The sequence below is a fragment of the Aythya fuligula genome, chromosome Z, assembly GCF_009819795.1.
Source record: "Aythya fuligula isolate bAytFul2 chromosome Z, bAytFul2.pri, whole genome shotgun sequence".
NCBI lineage: Eukaryota > Metazoa > Chordata > Aves > Anseriformes > Anatidae > Aythya > Aythya fuligula.
This window is the reverse complement of record NC_045593.1, coordinates 83,385,484-83,405,732: the sequence shown is the minus strand read 5'-3', so window position 1 is coordinate 83,405,732 and position 20,249 is coordinate 83,385,484. Positions and strand designations below refer to the sequence as shown.

The following is a 20,249-nucleotide window of genomic DNA, read 5'->3' as shown; positions in this document are numbered from 1 at the left end:
AGGCTGCTTTTAAGAAGGCAAAAAATATAAATAAAATCAATAGAAACACATAAAAATCTAGGACGACAAAGAACATACCATAAAGAATGTATTGCAGAGAATGAGAAAAAAAAAATACTGCATTTTGCTGGTTTATCCCTTTTATGCTTTGACTTGTTTCATCTAAGTTTCAAATAATTCCTAGTTTCCTTGGTATCTATTATGAAATTCCCTCTTTGTCTGTTTAGTATGCATTTATATTTATCATCTTAAGAGCTTTTTCCCTGTTTCTACTAACCTACAGTACTGAACAATAGAAACTCATGTTTGGGGGTTCAAAGTGGTTTCATTCATAATATTTTCATTCAGCTTTTCCGTTCAATTTTTTGAGTTGATGAGACTTGACATTTTTTTTTCAGCCATTTGAAATAAGCCTTGTTAAAGCAGTATTTATGTTACTGTAATAAGAACTGTCTTCAGACCACGATCACTTGTCATAGACACTACAAATATTTGGTTCCCCTGGTGTGCTCCTCTTTAGATATGATGATGAAGTCTTAAAATAACTTCTCCCATGTTCATTGCAATTCTTTTGAGTTACATTTTTGCCTCAAAATTAAAGAAAAAAAAAAAAAAAAAGGTATTTTCCTACTGACAGCACTGAAAATTTCATGCTCTGTCATGCAGACTGCAGCCCTCAGTGAGAACAGCTATTCCCATCTCTGCTGAAGACAGGCACTAGCAGAGACACTCACTGAGGTCGGTGCCTCCTTCACCAATCGTCTGGCCTGCTTGTCTCACTGTCCCAGGGCATCCCAGGCCCTTTGCTTTCAAGTCATTATTAGTTTAGTGGCTTTTCTCCAGTTCTTATTCCCAAGTTTGATTTTTTTCCCCTCTGTGCTGTTTTCAGTGCAGTGTCATTGCTAATTTCATATGACAAGCAATTTGACATGACAATTTTTTCCTCTTTGAAACTCCCTCACTTTCTTTCAAATTAAATTTCCTAATTGTTTCATGGGTAAGGAATAAAGCCTGTGTCCTATATTTTATTATTTTAGAGGGGAAAAACAAAGGCATGAAAACTGTAAGGACTCCTTTACAGATCAAATCCAGGTGAACATATATGATGGATGTCTAGCTCATACCAGAAAAAAAAAAAAAAAAAAAAAAAAAAAAAAAAAAAAAAAAGAGAGAGAGAGAGAGAGAGAGAGAAATGCCTCTCTGCTGCAGATCTGTGACCATCTGCTATTAGATGGCTTAGCCATAATGGCAAATATAGAGAAATCAGGTCTCAAGAGGTCTTCAGGAAATCTTAATCTTAATAAAGAGACCCCTTTTCTCCTCATTTACCGTAACTAATGAGTTTATAGCAAAAGTGTACTGTTCTTTCAGTGACTGATTTTGCAGTTTATACTGTTAAATTTCCTCCCATTTCTCTCATTGTAGCCAAGAAGATCATTACTCATAATACCTTTCAACTTAGTGTCATCTGCAAATTGCATGGGTGCATAACAAATTCTGATCTCTATCTTATTAATGAGTATATTGCACATATTATGTCCAAAAACTTATCACGGTCCCTAAGGAGTGCTCCTACTCATTTATCTCCTACCTTATAACTGCCTTTCAGCTTAGGCTTCTCTTGTCTCCTTGTCAGCCATTACAATTCTGGTTATTCTGACTTATCATCACCCCCACCTTCAGTAACGTTCCCCATAGGGAATTGTATCAGGGGCTTGATGGGATTCATCCCAGGCTGCTGAAAGCGCTGGCTGATGTCATCACGAGGCCTCTCTTCATTTTTTCAATGGTCTTGGGAATATGGAGAGGTCCCAGATGACTGGAAGCTGGCAAGTGTTGCCCCAGTTTTCCAGAAAGGCAAGAAAGAAGACCCTGGGAATAACAGACCTGTCAGTCTCAATTGGTAAAGTTATGGAGAAGTCTGTTCTGCGAGTTACTGAAAAATCTGAAAGACAATGCAGTCATTGGTCATAGCCAACACTGGTTCATGAGGGAAAACTTCTGCCTAAGTAACTTAATTTCCTTTTATGACTAGGTCACCCATCTAGTTGACCAAGGGAAGACAGTAGATGTCATCTGACAGTAGATGCAATCTTTTTGGATTTTAGCAAAGCTTTCAATACTGTTTCTCACAGTATTCTTCTGGACAAACAACACATAGCTAGACAAATACATAATATGGTGTGTGAACAATTGGCAGATGGGTCAGGATCACAGGATTATAGTAAATGGAATTACATCGGGCTAGCAGCCAGTCACTAGTGGGGTTCCACAGGGCTCCATTTTCTGGACCAGTTCTTTTCAGTGTTTTTATAAAAGATGAAGGACTTGATGAAAGGTTCACATGCATGCCAAATATGCTTTTGGATGATACTAAATTAGCATGAGCTGTTGAATCCCCAAAGAGTAAAGAGGCCTTGCAGAAAGACCTTGACAAATGAGAGGGCTGGCCAATCACCAACCACTTGAAATTTAAACAAGGTGCTGTATTCAGCACCTGAATCATGGCAACCCTGAATACATGTACAGGCTGAGTACAAGTGGATGGAGAGCAGCTTCATGGAAAGGGATCTGGGGATTCTGGTTGATGGTAAGTTAAACATTGAGTCAGCAGTGTGCCTTGGCAGCCAAATGGGCCAACCGCATCTTGAGGCACGTCAATCACAGTACTGCTGGCTGGTTGATGGAAGTGATGTCCTGCTCTGCTCTGCGCTGGTGTGGCCTCATCTCGAGTACTGGGTGCAGCTTTGGTTGCCACAATATATGAAGGACATAAAACTATTAGAGAGTGTCCAAAAGAGGACTATGAAGATGGTGAAGGGTCTAGAGGGCAAGACATGAGGAGAGGTTGAGGTTCCTGGGTTTGCTTAGGCCAGAGCAGGCTGAGGTGAGAACTCATGGATGCCGGCAGCTCCCTCACGAGGGGAGCGGAGGGGCAGGTGCTGAGCTCTGCTCTCTGGGGACAGCGACAGGACCCGAGGGAACGGCATGGAGCAGGGACAGGGGAGGGTCAGGCTGGGGGTTAGGGAAAGGTTCTGCACCCAGAGGGTGGTTGGGCACTGGGACAGGCTGCCCAGGGCTGTGGTCAGGGCTGTGGTCAGGGCACTGAGCCTGATGGAGTTTGAGATGCATTTGTACAATATTCTTAGACATAGGCTATGAATTTTGGGTGGTGGTGTGTGGAGCCAGGAGTTGAACTTGCTGACCTTTGTGGTTCCCTTCCAACTTGTGATATTCTGTTATTTTGAGCCTACATTATGGTGCCTTTTGCATGGAGATGAGAATGATTTCTCTTATTCCTTTCCTGGGTGTTGGGGGGTCATTGAGGCACCCTGCTTTCCACCAGAATAAGAACAGCGCTGGGAGCAACCTGCATGACAAATGTGCCTTCTCCCACACAGACCTGGCCCAGTCCTAGCTCACAGGACTCTTGACCAGACCTGGAAGGCTTTTGGAGCAGAGCAAGGAAAACACCCTGACGGAAACAAACTAGAGACGGGTACTCTGGCTACACCCCAGCGAGCACGCCAGCGCTGCTCACGGCGCCCACCAGCATTTTGGGGCAAATTGTTAGACATTGGAACAGGCTGCCCAGGGAAGTGGTGGAGTCACCATCCCTGGAGGTCTTTAAAAGACATTTAGATGTAGAGCTTAGGGATATGGTTTAGTGGAGGACTGTTAGTGTTAGGTCAGAGGTTGGACTCGATGATCTTGAGGTCTCTTCCAACCTAGAAATTCTGTGATTCTGTGAAATCTTGGGGCAAATCTGTGAGGAGGCAGCCCCGGGCACAGGGCACCAATATGCGCGTCATTACATGGACCTCAACGTTTTGTTATCAACCGACTCAGAATGCTTTTCGTCCGCCTTTATTTTCAGCTGCCCGCTTTGCTGCTTTTATTTCATTTTTATTTTCATTCCTCACTTTATCAACCCGAACGAACCTCCCCCTTCCCTCCTCCCCCCCCCCCCCAACAACAACAACAACAACAACAGCGCTGCCGCCCCGCTTCCGGCTTCCCCGCCGCGCCTCCCCCCCTCCCCCCGCCACTCCCGCGCGCTGACGTCACGGCGGCGGACCCCGGAAGCGGAGCGGAGCGGAACGAGGCGGGGAGGGGGGGGGGAGGGGGAGGCGCAGGCCCCGCCCCGCCCCGCGTGTCCGGGCGCAGGTACGTGCGGGACGGCGCCGCGCGGGGCGGGGGCGGCGGCGGCAGCGGGGGGGGGGGGGGGGGCGCTAGGACCCGGCCCGGTCCCGGTCCCGGTCCCGGTCCCGGTCCCGGTCCCGCCCCGCACGGCCCCGAGAGGCCGCGCCGCCGAGATGGGGGCCGTGGGGGGCGGCTGGAGGGGTGCGGGTGTCCGTCTGTCCGTCTGTCCCGTGTGTCCGTCGGTCTGTCCGTCTGTCCGGCCCCGCTGCCCCAGTCCCGGTGCGGGAAGGGGGGGGGGCGGCAGGGCCCCATCCCTCGGTGCTGCCGTTTCCTGGCTGCGTTCTTGTTTTGCTATTTTTTTATTTTATTTTATTTTATTTTATTTTATTTTATTTTATTTTATTGTCTGCGTTTTATTTGCTTGTTTCATGCATTTGATCATTTACTTGGTCATTTTATTTACCTTATTATTCGCTCCCTTTAATTAATTGTCCGCTTATTTTATTTTAATATTCAATTTATCTGCTCGTTTTATTTTATTTACATTTTTATTTTCATTTTATTTACGTTTTTATTTTCATTTTATTTACGTTTTTATTTTCACTTCGTTTACGTTTTTACTTTCATTTCATTTATGCTTTTATTTTATTTACGTTTTTACTTTCGTTTTATTTCATTTACGTTTTTATTTTCATTTCACGTACTCATTATTTTATTCACTTTCTTTACCCATTCTTTATAATTATCTTATTTGCTCGTTTACTTTATTTACCGACTCCACGTTAATTACTTTTTATTTCCTTTTACTACTTACATTATTCCCCCCAGCACACACCATCGCCATGGGTCCTCACATTCCCTTCGCCTTACTTATTTTACCACTTCACCCATTTATCACTTTACCCGCGTCTTCATTTTATCACTTCACCCACTTGGTTGCACCCCCTGGACGTGGTGTGAGCGCGGAGCTCCCTGTGCCAGGCAGGGGTCGGCTCCCCTCAGGTCGGAGCTGGCTGGGTGGCAGTGCCTCGTGGCACAGCAGCTTCTCAAAGCTTCACAAAACACGGGGCACGCCTGAGTCGCCCAGGCCTAGGCGCAGGGAGGTGACTTGTAAATGAGTGCTGGGTTTCAGCTTGGCAGGCAGGCCACTCGGAGCTTGTTCTTCTAAGCCACCAGTTGTTGCTCATCAGCCCTTCCTTTCAGCCCAGCCTGGTGGAGAAGCTTTGGCTTTTCCTCCAGTTCCCACAAAGCGCTGCCTGCCTTTGGGACGGTTCTGCTTTATCTCTGCTGTGGCTCGGGCCCAGCTGTGCAATCTCACGTTAGCAAATCTTCAAAAAAAAAAAAAAAACCACGTAAAATTATGGTATTTCTGCCCGGTGGTTTTTCACTGCAGCAGCAAGTTGCAGGGAGCAGGTAGGAGGCCTTGGGCATGGCTGCTGGCAAAAGCAGTGCTGGGAAAGCAGCAGCAGCCGCAAGGATGGCTGCCAGTCCTTGGGCGCACCTGGAAAGTGGTTTGGTGGCACGGCAGAGGGTACAATGGTGACGTTGTCTGCCCTCAAAGAAGCACAGGTAGCAAAAAGGCGTGTTTAGTAAGCACTGGCGTTGTCTTGGTGTTGTTAAAGGAGTTTGGCTGAAAGGGGGTGGCATCGTGTTGTGTGCCACCTGTGGTAAAGCTGCCTGGTGAGGGCAGTTTGGTTAGGGAGTGGCAGCTGGGTGTTAAAATGAGGCATTTCGTAATCGTGCAAGGAAAGGTAAAAGCACTGTTACACAGGGAGAGCTAAAACCTCAGTTTCTGAAGGCACGTAGAAGATGAGAGGGTATCGCCAAGTGATACTAGCATAAAGTACCACAAGCACCTCTGTACGCGGCGCTCTGCATTTGGAAGTCAGCAGTTGTGAGTGTTTCACATTAAGCCATTTCACCTGCTTTCCCCCCAGACCGATTGCTTCCTGCTCATGGGACCGGTGGCCTCAGCAGGGCGGCTGGAGATGGAGCAGGGTGTCCCCGTGTGCCACCCACAACTCTGTCTTATCCTGTGCCCTCCCCAGCCTTCGTGGTGGGCCAATGCCGGTGTAACATTTATAGCATTTTCAATGACCAGAGGCTTTTTGTCCCAGATAGTTTAGCTGATGCTGGCAGGTGAGGTGAAGACATCATCCGTCAGGCCTGGGGTGCAGGTGGACAGGGGCATCATCATTTTAGAAGCATGGTGCACACTCGGACTGCCTTACTGAAGGCACTGCTGGAGCTTTGTCAATGGTGTCTGTGCTTTCTTTCCCCCTGAAGACTCAGCTCTGACTTTGGAGGTTTTGTCCATTCCAGGCCCTATAGAAAAAGTTCTGCATGTGACTCTATTGCTGGTACTTTGAGTTTGACCCACTGTTCTTGTGGGGAACAGTGTGCTGTGGTGACTGAGGAGTTTTTCACATTTACAGTAGATTCCTGGAATTCTTTGAAGTAAAGCATACGTACAAAGAATGAATGCATATCTTCTTTTTAATTTTTTTCCACTCACTTACTGAAACAAATGAAAAATGAAAACATCTGCTCATGAAATTTGATGCTGCCCTATGAATTTTGTGTGTGTGTGTGAGTGTACCTCTTTGCAAGAGTGCATCTGTCTACTTGGTCTGCAGGTCAGCTTCACAGATTTGCACTGAGTGGAACTCTTGAAGTACAAGTTAATGGCTGTTTTGTATGGATGTTGTTCAGTATTTTAAGCGTTGCAGTTAGAGTGTGCATCACATATATACACTCATTTTATTGTTGAGTGGAAGACTCTGGGGTGAGGACTCTGATAAGTTAATATTTAGCTAATCACAGTGTCCCATCCACTCTTCTTGTAATGGGACTGAATTGTGGCGGACGGTGAAAAGACATGGCATTCAATTTTGTGCGATCCCTGACCTTTCTGCTCAGCTCACCGTCAGATAATTATTAGTGCCAGTTCTCGTCGTGGTTCTTGTTTTATGGCTGACTGCTCCTAGGAATTAGGCTGAGACCTCCAAGTCATTTCACTCCTGCTGTGCTCACACCAGAGGGTGCCCGGGGTGCGGTTTCGCAGCCCGTTCAGGGCAGGTTATGTCCCCTCTGCTGCTGGAAAGGGCAGCACTCCTTTCCGCCTGGTCCCTCGTGGTGGTCTGAGGGATCGTGAGCCAGGTCAGGAAACGCATCCAGCTAATGCACAGCTCCAGAAGTACAATGCTCCCTGCCCAGTCGCATCAGCCAGCTCGCAAGCACAGGTGAATGCCTTCAGAAGATGAAGGGTGTGGAAAAGGAGACACCGGGATGTGGAGAAGGCACAGACTGCCTCCCCTGAGGGTCAAGTCTCATATCAGGTGGGCTTCAGCTGATGGTGAACCTGCAGCCCGAGCTACCTTGTACTTGAGCTGACAGTGGATGATTCCACTGTTACCACTTTCCCGACCAGCCTGCTCTGGCGAGTTAATTGCTGACAATACCTCTGGTGAGGACAGTGTCCCACTCGAGGCCTGGTGCTGTCCTTACCTGTACCTAGCTGCTCTTACTCCCATTGTGCCCTGGGGAGGGTTTCAGCCATACCAACCTCCTGCCGATGGAGCTAGGACCCCAGCTGGTACTCTCTTGAGCTGGTATCCTAAAGAGACCCACATAGAGTTAGTCCAGCTGATTTTAGGTGTTTCTTCATTACAGCTGCTTTGGTTTCTAAGCCTCGTGGCTTCCCAATGCCTGGCAGAAACTGGAGGGGAGCAGTCTGTGTCCAGCCTGCTGTGTAGACATTGGAGTGTTGCAAGTACTGATCTTTAATACTTATACGAAAAAGGTATTGTTTTGAAAGCTGTGGTATTAGCTGAATCAATATGTTTAGTACCGGAGTAAATTTACAAAACTTTACTGTAAGCAAATAGGTTTGTTTTCTCAGGCTGGTAAAGGGAAAAAAAAAATCTTTATCACATGCCTAGAGGGAGACATGCTGCTTCAAATTGACGTTGCCTGTGCACACTGTCAGTCGGACTGCAGCGAGCAATTCTGGTGCTGACGGCAAGCAGGTCAGTACCTGAAGCACCAGTGATACCGAGTGTTCAAGTGTTTCTGTTTTGTGATGCTAGTGTGTTCCAGGTTAGACTTGTCACATTACACTGTTCAGTTTTTTGCATTTTTTTTTGTTGTTATCAGTTGTTCATAAGGTTTGCCTGTTTACTGCCAATTTCAGGTCAAGGTTTGAGCTAAAAAGTTTGCAGAGAGGGGCAAACTGAAAAAAAGTTTTGGACTGTTTTGAAAAAGTTCTTGATTATTGTACCTATCCCTAGGCATCTCCGAGACGTAGATAAGAAATATGACATTTAATAGGAAGATAGCTTTGGAAATTGTGAGCTATTTCCCAAGGCAGCTCGTCTCTATTTGTCTGAATTATAAGATGCATAAAGTTGCCATTTTCCATTTGCAATTAAATCTTTTAAGATGTTTGTTTTGAATTCTCCGGCCGTTTCAGCTGCTGTGTGCATACATACCTGGTCTGCTGGCCTTCACCGCATCAGCTTCACACAGCACATGTGGTGAGGGCTGCTGGTGGGACGCAGGAAACACGGGCTCTGCTTTTCTTCATCATCCCTTAGCTGGAGTGCGTTGTGCTGGGGGGAGGCACTCGTTGTGGACCTCGCTGTTTTGCCTCTGCTACATGCTGGGAGTTATCAGTTGTGTTGTACTTAGCAGCTGTTGTGTACCCTCTGTGCTTGAAGGAAAACTGTCCTGTTTGTTTTTTGGTCTTTTTTTTTTTTTTTTCTTCTTCTAGTAATAACTACTTCTCTGAGAAGATGGACAAGTTGATTCTGATTGATCATGTCAGTACGCCAAGCTGACTGTTACGTCAGAGACAAAGTCCAACAGATAATGCAGTGGTTGTGGTTTCTTTTAAAGTCCTGCATGGCTGGCTTCATAAAGCCTTGAAAACCACTTTTGAGTGAATGCCGTATTTATGCATTATCATATATTCTGTGCTCTAAATCTCCTTGTTTAACTGAGTTACTGGGAATTGTGTATACATATCATGGCAACTTCCAACCTGTAACACCGGATCAATGTAGCTGTCCACGTCCAAGACAGTGAGGAATACTTCAGAGTAAGCAGAATTATCAAAATCAGCAAATACTGCAAACTCATTTGATACATAGTAGTCAATGAGTCAAAAGTTAAGGTAGGCTTCTTGATACTTTACTTCAAATGTTTGCATTTTGGAACACCAAAGTGTGAAATTTACAAGGAAATTTACAACTTTGCTTGTCAAAGTGATGGAGCCCCTCTTTTGCTTTGCCTGCCTGTGTTCCTTTCCTGTCCTTGTTGGCAAATCAGGCTGGTAAAAGTTCTCAGGCAGCAGCTGTGTGCTCCTGCCTTGTTCCATCCTGTCGCCTCAGTTGTACCAGGTAATGAACCAACTCTGGGAATTGGTAAATTAAAACATACTGCTAAAAATAAATACACTGCAGTGCACAGGCTCACCATGCATTGCTGCCAGCGGTTCTGTCAGCACAGCTGAGGGGGTGGCACGGGTAGGGGCTGGGACCACTTGAGTCATTTTGCAAAACGGTGTTTGGGAATATGTGTCCTTTGATTCCAAGACCTAGGGGCAGGAACTGTCTTTGTTCTGTATTTGTTCTCTGTGACACGGTGGAGTACTTGTTATCTGTCTGGATGAAGCTGAGCACTGCTTTCCCTTGGGTTGGGTTTAACATCTCCCAGCGTATGAAATTGTCCTCAATTTCTAGAAATTTCAAGCACGTTCTGATAGTGGCAGCACGAGACCTCCAGGTTAGCTCATTTGGCCTCATGTCCACCGTGATAATGAAACTTTTTTTCCAGCAAGATGCAGTAGATGCCTAACGACCATGCTAAGTGAGGTTTCGTGTCTGTAGTGAACCCCGGCCAGTGTCCTCACTTGTACTTTATTTCTTAAGACGTAATTTTCAGTTGTCAGTGACTCAGAAGCAGACAGTGACGTTTTTGGCATGCAGTGCCATATGATCTCCATTTCTGCTCTTACTAAATAGGTTATATGTCGTGGTTCCTAGCATTACATTCATGTGAATCATCCCACTAGCTTTGCAAATATCAGATAGGTTGAATGTAAGTTCCTGAAGGAGCGCTTTAAGTTCTCGTTCACTATTTTCCCAACATCATTCTGTGGGCAATTTTATATATTTTTTTTTGACTTTTCATACTTTGTTCTGGTAGTCAAAAAAAAATGACAATAAATCCCTAAGGAGCAGCTAACTGTGAGAGGACCGCACCAAAATAACAAGAAGTTTGAGCCTGTGTGGGGCAGTTGGTCTGGGGCAGGGAGCCTGGGAAGGATGGGATTATGCTGAGATGGGAAATCCATTTCCTTAATGACACCAACCCATACCTGCATTTTCCTGGTGTGAGAGAGAAAATGCTGGTGCGTTTCTACCAGAGAGAAACTGGAGTTTTCAAAGATAGTAGTGCATTCCTGTGAGGAGCTCAGATTTTGCCATCCGTGTGCGTGGAGGGTCCTTAGGGGCTTTAATCACTCCCATGCCCGTTCTGTAATGGCAGCGTGAAGGGAGCCGGTGATGAGTGGGCAGGAGGAGGTCTGGAAGGGGTTGTGGAATTGGCCATCCTCTTGTTTAAGCTCTTGCACTGGAAGGGCAAACAAGGACAGTTCAGGAAGGAAGGGAGAGGAGCGCTGCTAGGAGCGTGCAGGGTGAAACGAGGCCAAGTGGGACTCGGAGACTGTGCGAGAAATGGGAGGGAGTGATTGAGAGGCACTTAAATACGGGGGTGGAAGAACTTAGGTTAAGAGAAACATTAAGGTCATGCTTGCAGCTCAAGAGAGGAAGGTCAAACAAAAAAAAAATGAATAGCTGCTTTCTAAATGAACACCTTCGTTCCAGGCACAGACAAAGGGAGAAGTGCAGTGGAAAAAAACAAATGTGATTATGCCTTCACTTTGCTAATGACTTGGATGATGATGGCATAGAGAGTAACTTTATTAATTTTACAGAGAGTACCAGGCTGGGAGAGGATTCAAGTTCCGTGAAAAGTAACTTTAGAATTTCAAATGGCTTAGAAAAAAAGCAGAGAAACAACATGAAAGAAATGATGCGGTTTGAAAGGACAAATGCAAAGGACTGTGCTTAGGCTAGATAGTTCCCCACATAAACATAAAATAGCAGTAATTACAGAAAAAATAATTCCAGATTTCTAGGTGAATCATAGCCTGAATGTGAGTCAGTAACATTGTGCTGTTGCAAGGAGGGTAATCATTTTTCTGGGATATATAGTCAGAAGGGATGTTTAAAACTGCTATGTGGTAATTTCATTCTGCACGTTGCTTGGGCATGGCCAGTTTGGGCCCTCCCGTTTCAGAAACACTTTGGGCCACGGGAGGTTATTTCAGGGGAAAGCAGCAATTATTTTTCAGGCTAGAGGAGGCTGAGAAAGACACAACAGCTGTCTCCAGGTATGGGAGGGGTTGCTAGAAAGAGGAAGGACATAAACTTCTGAACTGCCTATAGGCCTAGAAGTAAAGGTCTGTGACAAAAGCCGTGTGAGTTTGGAAGAATCCTCACCTGCAAAGGATAGTTTGGCATCAGGGTAGATTTCTGTGTAAAGCCAAAACACTGCTGCTGTGTCAAACACAGCAGTTTAACGGCAATCACTAAGGCTGGGGATGTGGTTTCTCTGTAGGTGCTGGGAATTGCGTGCTGACACCCAGCATGCAAGGCAAGGGGATCTTAAACTTCCTTGGCAGAGGTCCCCTTGCCTCCCAGTCATCAGCCTTCAGGCACAGCAGGGGGAGCAGAGCAAAAGGCAGGAGGTCTGGCAGGTTCTGTGTTTGTCTGTCGAGGCTCAGGATGAGGTTCAGGCATGAGCTTAACCAGCAACACGAACGTAACTTCAGGAAAGCTCTGGGGTATTCGTCATGTGTATTTTTAAAAGGAATTTAGGTAAGGCCATGCTGGACGTCTGATTAGGTGTAGATGATGCTGACTTAGAGAAGTAGGAGAGAATGGGACCCCTTTCCTATTTTGACTTTCTCCACGTTGTTTTTTGTATAATACTGGAGTTTAGTGCATGGGAGCTTAACTAAGTGTGGGTAAACAACCTTAATTTTGATATTTCCCAATACCTGGGGAGTTGTCAGTGTCTTTGAGTAGTGGAGGCGTATACACTTATGCTATCAGATGTGGAAAGACAATATGGACCTTTTTTAAGGCTCTGTGCATCTACAAGGTGATTTTAACCAGCTGGAAGGTGTTTTAATGCACTTAGGAGAATGATTGCCAACAGAATGAGTAATATCCAGCATTGTCAGCTTTCACAGATTTGTCATGGCTGTGGCCCTGGTGGTTTTGACAGTTTCTTGATGATAAATTTTGTCTGTTTCACAGAAATTGAAGAATCAGAATCAGAAATAAATGCTTAGGAACACAAAAGCGGAACCCCTGAGACCAAAAGCTCTGATTCTTGCTCTTGCACAGACTGCTTGTAATGATTTTCTCATCCCTTGTTAAAGTCTGTTCATTGCTATTGTGGGAGGTAACTAACATACGTATGTGTAAACACATACACACACATACTTTTTGCACAAACTTTTGCACTTTTTCATTTATTGTGCGCTTAGGTACCCAGACAGACCCCTTCTTCCTCACCCTATGCCCCAACTCATCTCTTCTCCAGGCCGAACAGTCCCAGCTCTTGCTGCCTCTTCCCAGCTGTCAGATGCTCCACGCTCCTCCTTACCTCTGTCACCTTTCACCGTACCCACTGCAGGACGGCCGTGCCTGTCTCATGCTGGGGAGCCCAGAGCTGGACGCAGCACTCCAGGGGCATCTCAGCAGAGCTGAGCAGAGCAGGACCACCTCCCCTGTCTGCTAGCAGTGCCTTCCCTGAAGCAGCCCAGGGCGATGCTGCCAGGATCTCATTAAGTTATTTGTTTCTTCAGGCCTCATGTCATGCTTGAGCAACATCAGATGTAAAGGCTAGAATTTCTCCCCTGCACCCTTCTAAATTGTGGAATTTCGCCTTTCCAACTTAGAAAAGCCTGAAGCAATACTAGCTGTATTTTTGAAGCTTCAGAGACAGCTACCCAAAAGCTCTACCTGTTGGAGTGAAGACATTTGCTTCCAAAGACCCTTGCAAGATTGAGAAATATTTTAAAGTTGGGCCATTTTTGGTGTAGGCTTATTTAAGCAGTTGCTTTCTACTTCGTTTGATGTTTATAAGGAATTCTTGTGGTAGTGAAATATCTGGCTAGTTAAGATGTATTTTACCAGGAATATAAAAATAATATTTGTCTCCTTGTTGTGGTGTAACCCAGCAGGCAGCTCAGCACCATGCAGCTGTTGGCTCGCCCCCCACCTCCCAGTGTGACGGGGGAGAGAATTGTGAGGGGGAAAAAAGGTAAAAATCATGGGTTGAGATAAAGACAGCTTAACAGGACAGAAAAGGCAGGGAAATAATAATGATAATAATAGCAACAGAATGTACAAAGCAAGTGATGCACTGTGCAACTCCATCATCTGACCGATGCCCAGGCAGACTCTGAGCAGCAGCAGCCCCCTGGCCAGCCCCCACATATAATTGTCCCTCATGATGCCCCATGGTATGGGACATCTCTCTGGCAGCTGGGGGAAGCTGTCCTGGCTCTGTCCCCCCTCAGCTCCTCGCTGGCAGGGCAGCATGAGAAGTTGGGAAGTCCTTGTCTTAGTGCAAGCACTGCTCTGCAACAGTTACAGATCGGTGTGTTATCAGCATTGTTCTCATCCTGAATCCAAAACACTGCACCATACCAGCTGTCACGAGGAAAATCAACTCTGTCCTAGGTAAAACCACAACCCTGCTGTATTGAGATTGGTTTTACACCACTGGAGTTATAATTTCAAATCAGTTTGGAAGAGGAGTTTGTAAGTTTTTTACGTGCTTTTAAAGTTCTGATCTGTCCTCTGTCCCTTCCCCACTCTTTTTTGATATTTATCAGGTATTTTGTGTTACCTTCCAGGTTTGTTCCAAGTAAACTTAATTTAGATAAAGAAAACGTGTCTTCTGTCTAGCATTGCTGATCTCGTACTAACTAACTCATTTTTATTGTAAAATTACTTTTCATCTGCTTTCCTTAGTTTTCTTTTTTCTTTTTGGATCCTTTTTCATATTTGGAGTAAAATTTTGCTACAAAGCGTGTAAAGTCTGAAAATTTAGTTGTCTCTAAGATTTTGTTTCTTTTTCCCCCCCCTTCCCCAACACAAGGAATTTAGACAAGGTTTTTGCCTCTAGATTGATTATCTCGTATGTCCACGTGGCTGCAACTGGATTGTTTTTTCTGCTTTCACTTAAGGATAGATTAAAAAAATAAAAGATTAGAGGTATGATGGTTACATTATTACTTCATTCTTGCAACCTGTTTGTTGTGCTATGAGTTTTCCTTACAGATTTGAATAGCCCTGTGCTTACACCACTAACCTGGCCTCAATGCTCTGTTTAGTTTTTACTTCATTTTTAAATGAAATCTTGCTTACATAAAAATACTTTCAAAGGTAATACTATTCTAATATCCAGCAGATTTTGTTGAAATTCGTGAGTTGTGAGAAAGTGTTTGTATTGTCTGTAATGTGATTGTTCCAGAAGTCTCTTATTTTGTTGTACTGGATAAGGCTGGTGCTGTTCTGTGTTTTTCCATTTGTCACACCATATAAGGTATTTCTGTCTCTTGCATTAATTTCCATGTAGTCTTGGGAAGCAATGTGGTCAGCTGCTATTGAGGTGAATGTAAAAATAAGTATATTAACACACACAGGCTTGAGTACATGGTTTGTTTTTTTATGATTTTTTTTTTTTTTTTTTAGGTTTAGGTTTTCTCACTCTGATTTTAAGGTGACATAAAGGTAGAATAATGCAATGGATTGATCACCCTTGTCCTGTAATTAATGTATTTTATCAATAAGCTTTGTTGTAGCTGTTACATTTTTCAGCTACCATGGTATTCAAATCAATAAGTTGTATTTGACAGCGGTATTCCTTCTGAAAATGCATCTAATCGCAGTCAGTTAAGCATTGAAGAGTCCTCTACTTACTGTGACACTTCGTTTTCTTGGTTAGTTATTGTAATTTGTGAGAGCGATTATTTATTAAGTTGACCCAAAGAATGATGAAGGAGGTGTTAAAGGAATTCCTTTCTCCGTTGTTACTCATTTTAAATACTACTTGTTATGATAAAGAAATCCCAGAAGATGATAAAAGTGCTGATGGTATGTCAGTACTTGAGAGAAGAGGGTGGGTCAATACAGATAATAATAGACCATGCTGTCACAACGTAGGTAAAATAACGGAATACTAATGGAAAATTGTATTAATAAATAATTAACTGACAGAGTGAACTCTTTGTTGACTCAGATTATGAATTTGCTTGATTGCAGTTACTGTTCCAGTATTATAGATTTAATGTTATGTAAACTGACTACTGTAAAATAAATCTACTTCAAGACTCTGCTTAGTGTAAATAAAATAGGTAGTTCATGAGGTACTTAATCCCTTCCTGAAAAAGTAACAGTCTTCAGGAGTTGTGGTCTTCAGTAAATACTGCATAGGAATATTTAGGAATTCGCTAAGTATTCTTGGGAGATAACATTAAATCAGCACTAGCAAAATGCTTCCAACCCAAGACAGGTTAAATGTTAAACAGAAAAGAATTCTTTTGGCATTATCCCAGTTATTTGGTAAGTTAGGTCTGCAGTCTGAAGAAAAAAAAAAAAAAGGCAAGTCAGATTGTAAGACAAAGAAATCAGGAGAAACGAGAAGCTACCACCCTAGCAGTGTTCGTGCTACGGAGTTTGGCTTGAAACACTGGAGCTGTGGAAAGAAATTACTTTGAGTTAGAATAAAAGTTTCATAGAAGACTCCTAAACTTGCATCTAGTCAAGGGGAAAATTAAGAGAGGGAAACCTTAACAGACAGAGACATAGGGACTAGTGACTGAACCCAGAGTAACTGAGACTGGAAACAAAATCTGAAAGATGTGACTAACCTTTGAAACTATCACTGGAAGCTGTGGGATCTTCAGCACTGAATAAATTAAAATTGAGACTGAATGCCTTTCTGAAGGCATGCTGTAGTTAAATACAAGTGGTTGGTCTGAGGGTTTGATAGCTGTAGGAGGGCAAGGCCCATGGTTACCAGGATGCAATCCTGGCCTGAAGCTCTGGGCCTTCCAAGCAAGAACTCTGAATTTCTAGTGATGGTTTTTGTCAAAATGCGTTGTATCCCTGGTCCTGCTCATCTGCTGCTTCTGTCTGCACACCTTTGAGTGTGGTAGACCTTGGTTGAGTTCAGCTAAATCTTTCTGCAGCCACAAACACTCAGGTAGGCCTCCAAAGGAGGGCTTTGACTGGTTGGAGATGTTGTTTTTTCCACAAAATACACAAATACTTTTATGAGGCTGGTTTGGAGAAGTTGGTGAAGTTTCTTTAGCTCCTGTGTGGGATGGTTACTGTTAAGTCAAGAACTGCCTAAGAGATAAACCCATGAAGGTGTGCACTGAGAAAGGTGTGAACCGCAAATAGATGTGCGGGCTGGCCGGGATGTAGCCCTGCCGAAAAGGAGCTGGAGGTCCTGTTGGACAGCAGCCTGAAGAGGCAAACTTTTTATAAGGATGCAGGGTGAGATGGGAAATTTCATCGGGGTATAAGGAAAAGAAAATGTGCTAAAAACTCTGAGCATGGAAATAAGTTCCCAGGAGGAGTGGTGGAGTCTCCCTGACTGGAAATACTGAAGGCTGGTCATGGCAGTACCCCGGGTTACCTAATGAATAGGCCCAGCTTGCAGCAGAAGGCTGGACCAGATGACCTCCAGACATCTTTTCCAGCCTAGACTGCTCTGCGATGCCGTGGCAGCAGTCTCTGCTCTGGGCAGGGTTGGCGGTAAGGCAGTAGCAGAGCTCTCTAGAGTTGTCTGATTCTAATTACTGAATTGAGCAATTAGTGGAACCTTTTTGTGAATGTTTCTGAAATTCACACAGAAGAAATGTTTACTTTTTTTTTTTTTTAATATATATCTTGGTCCTTTTTATTATTTTGGAATAAAATGGAAGAGAAAATTTATTGATGTATAAACAATCATCAGAGTGGTAGTCACAATTTTGAGTTGGAGGTCTTAAATTATGAGCTAAAAGAGTAATGAATTTATGTTACTCACATTGTTTTTATACACTATAATGTAGTGTTGCTTTGCAGAACCAGATTTGTGGACTGCGTGTGTTTTGCAAGGCTATCTGAGTTGCTTGTCAGATAGTTGAAGCAGTACTGCTGGGTTTGGTTGGGCAGATAACGTGCTGCCTCTAAAGCAGAGGGGCAGACCAAAGAAATTTGAGATGCTGTAATCGTAAAGCTGAGAGAAATGATAAAATTGAGAAAGGTGTCTCGTAATGGGGGATGCAGTGGGCAGAGCTGTAGGGCAGATCTATTGAGGCAGACACTGCTGCAAAAAAGGTATGTATGCTATGGAAATTTGGGGTATTGACGTTTGATTTCGATGATAAACTGATGTCTTCAGTAGCCCCACGCACTCATTTCAGTTGTGTGTGATCTGATACTGAATAGCTTCCATCTCTGTTAGGTATTTCTGTGTCATCAGAGCACCTGCGTTATATGCAGAGGAGTCAGACTGGGTGGTGATATTCATTCTTTTCATGTACACGTTCTGGTAGGAGTTGGAGGAAAGAAGTATTTCACAGAAAGGAAGGTGCACCTCTCACCTTTCCTTAGCCTCTTTTTGTGCACCTCCTCAGCATGGAGTCTTGAGTAGGATTAAAAATACTTTGCTGTGTGCTAGGATCTGGACTACAGTCAGTTCTGTATTCATTGCATTTTCAGCCTCTCAGCCTGTCATCTTTTCAGGAGTCTTCAATTAATGGCAGGCAGCACTTCTGAAAGTCAAGATATTACTTAAGAGCAAAGGGAGAGAAAAGGAAAAAAAAAAAGTGGTTTTAAAGTACTAGACACATATGCGTATGTCTAGGCAGCTTTTCATGGTAGCCAAAACAGAAATCATTTCCCATTAATTTTCCAGTCTCTCTCTCTTCATCTGTGGCTATCTTGCAAATTACTTTGGTGTCTCTATTAAGAGTCTTTGAGTTTTCCTGTGTTTGGAGGCCTTTTCCTCTCCCAGCTGACCCATGGGATTGCTTGAGAGAAGCTGACATTAGAAGAAAAGATTAAAAATTCTGACTTTGTCCTGTAACTACTTAATATGTACAGAGATGAGGCTATTGAAAGTCAGTGTTCTCCACCCCATCTTTCAAGCCAGAATCCTGTTAAAACCAACAGTCTAGTGCAATCATCTTAAAAATTCATCCAAACGTGTTTTTTTTAATAAACTATCACAGGGCAATTATGAAGTAATATTGTGCCAATATTACTTATCCTTGCAATGTACACTGTGAGAAAATAAGATTCTGTAATTAAAGACCATTTCACACACAAATGTTTGCCAGATTAGAGTTTCTTCGATGTTTCTTTTTGTCCTCGTCACTTGATAAGTAGCCCTGTGCAACAGTGGAGCAACACAATATGAATCTTTTACCGAATATAACATTATTACATATAATGTAGGCTTTTTTTTCAGGTTTTAATTGAAAGATATTAGTTTTTTATAAACTTTTGTTTCCTTGAATTTTCCCTGTCATCTGCTGTGTATGGAGGATTCTTAGTGGCATTTCTGAGGAAGATGATGGTGAAAGATGCAGTGAAATTAATGCCCTACTCATTGTGGGTGCTGAGCTTGGAAATCCTGCAGAAGTTTCTACTGAGTTCTTAAAATGAGAATCCAGCAGATCAGAGTACTGAGTATTGAAGCAAATTACTCAGGTTGAATGCCCTGAAAATGGAAAAAGTGCAAACCAGGTTACCTGAGAACGTTTTGTTTTATAGGAATCAAGTAAATCTCATAAGAACACCTGCAAATTCATCCTCTGAGCAGGGTTCTCCTCTGCAACATTCTCCTGCCTTCACGGCAGGATTTTTTTTTCTGTCCCCAGAGTTGCTTGCCTGAATGACTGCGTACTACCCATCTGCCTCACCACAGGAGGTAGGGTTCTCCATGCACTTAATGTATTGATATTACACATTCTTGAGAGACTATTGCATTAACCATGTTGCTGCTGCAGAAGAGTTCATCATTTTGAATCTTCTCATTTGGTTGGTAAGGCCATCAGGTACACCTCTCAGAGGCTGTGCTGAGGTTGTGCTGCCTGCTTTTGTATTCTTATAGCATGTTTGTTATTTGATCATGTCTACAGGCATATATTTATGAAGGTCATTTCCGGCATTTCAAGTCTGTTAAGCTACAACAATTAAAATTTCAGTATGTGGGATTGTGTTGACTCTGCCCTGTGTAAACAACCGAGTTGCTGATGAGGTGGGGGCACTAATGAATACAGCACACAGTCCTCTGCTCTTCGAGCTTAAGGGGTAAATAACATTAGAAGGTAGCTGCTGTGCAAATAAATCAACTGTTCTTGCAGGCTGTGGTCTTGTACTTTATCAGCAAGTTCCACCACTGTTTGGTACAGTGCAAAGATGTACTGAGATTTGGGGATTTTGGGACCCTTGCCAATTTCTGTGTACTCCAGGGCTAAAAGATCCTGCTCTCCCAGTGTTTGTTACACGCCTCCTGTGTGCCTTCCCTCTGTCTTTTTGCAGCTATATGGAGCATGCTGTAGGCAAATAGGTACATTTTTCTGGAAATTCTGATAAGTCTTAATAAGTCTGTAATAAATGTGTGCAAAAAGCAGTTTTTACTTCAGCAGATCAGGGCAAGCTCAAAGGGGAACAGGAAGAGGCACATGCTGCATGATAAGCTGATCCTCTGGCAAAGTTTCTGATCTCTGCAGCATGGAGATGTTAGAGCTGCTCATTAACAGCAGAACTGCATGGAAGATCCTACCTGTGAACCTTCTTTGTGTACTAGATATAGACATTTTAGCCGAACTTACTCAAAACAGACTGAAAATAGTTGTCTTTCACAGCTGAAGGTTGGTAAGCCTAAGTGTAACCAAATAAGATCTTTAATAATCAAGGAAAGTGGAACATAACCTTACCTGAAGCAGTTGTTACTGATGT

At 43.7% G+C, this 20,249-nt stretch overlaps 1 protein-coding gene across 2 annotated transcripts in view; it reads left to right on the top strand.

Annotated features, from left to right (window-relative positions):
* Positions 1-4,142: 4,142 nt before the first annotated feature.
* Positions 4,143-20,249, top strand: part of FAM172A (family with sequence similarity 172 member A) — a 253,536-nt gene continuing 237,429 nt past the window's right edge. Inside the window, exon 1 of one of the 2 annotated variants that reach the window (XM_032205984.1) lies at positions 4,143-4,167. The gene's annotated coding sequence lies outside the window, so the exon portion shown is untranslated. Of the gene's footprint in view, positions 4,168-8,137; positions 8,172-20,249 lie in introns of those variants that run through there. The other variant, XM_032205985.1, reaches the window with a different exon arrangement.